The sequence below is a fragment of the Trachymyrmex septentrionalis genome, unplaced genomic scaffold (genome assembly GCF_001594115.1).
Source record: "Trachymyrmex septentrionalis isolate Tsep2-gDNA-1 unplaced genomic scaffold, Tsep1.0 scaffold147, whole genome shotgun sequence".
NCBI lineage: Eukaryota > Metazoa > Arthropoda > Insecta > Hymenoptera > Formicidae > Trachymyrmex > Trachymyrmex septentrionalis.
The window spans coordinates 63,646-64,238 of NW_017304620.1; the positions used below are offsets into that span (position 1 = coordinate 63,646).

Sequence of the window (593 nt, forward strand, 5' to 3'; positions counted from 1 at the left end):
ATTTAGGATATATATATATATATATATATATATATGTATTATTGCAAGTTAGAATTAATTTTCTTTTATAAAAATATTAAAGTAATTTGTAACTCATCTTTCTAATATTACACATTTTTATAATTAATATTTAAAATCAAAGGAGGATGTGTAAAAATTGGCCAAAATTGGCCCTGAATGGACACGTTTGAAACCTATGCAATTGTCATTTTGGAAGTTCATACATTTATAAAAGAATGCTTATTTATCAAGAAAAACTTGGGGAATCTTCAAAAATAATAAAATCGGTCGTTTAAACGCTCTGCAAAGAAACTTATCTTGTGTCTAATAAACGGTGATAGATTTCGAAATTAATGATGTATTTACATTTAACACAAGATGGATCATGAAATACTATAAGAATACACTACTAGAAAGATCATATACGAGGTCTGGCTATTAAATAACGAGACTGCGCGCGCAGAAGGCGTTCTAGAGGGGTAGGGTGGGAAACGAATGCAGCGTTGGATAGCTGGAAGTGTCTACTATTCCAGTACGAAAACACGTTTTTGTCGCAGTAGTAGTATTTTTTCTATAGAGGTTAGAAACGAACT

At 30.5% G+C, this 593-nt stretch overlaps 1 protein-coding gene across 1 annotated transcript in view; it reads left to right on the top strand.

Annotated features, from left to right (window-relative positions):
• The window catches only part of LOC108745694 (paired box protein Pax-1), a 121,896-nt gene that overhangs the window by 62,659 nt on the left and 58,644 nt on the right, over positions 1-593 (top strand). The window lies entirely within an intron of this gene.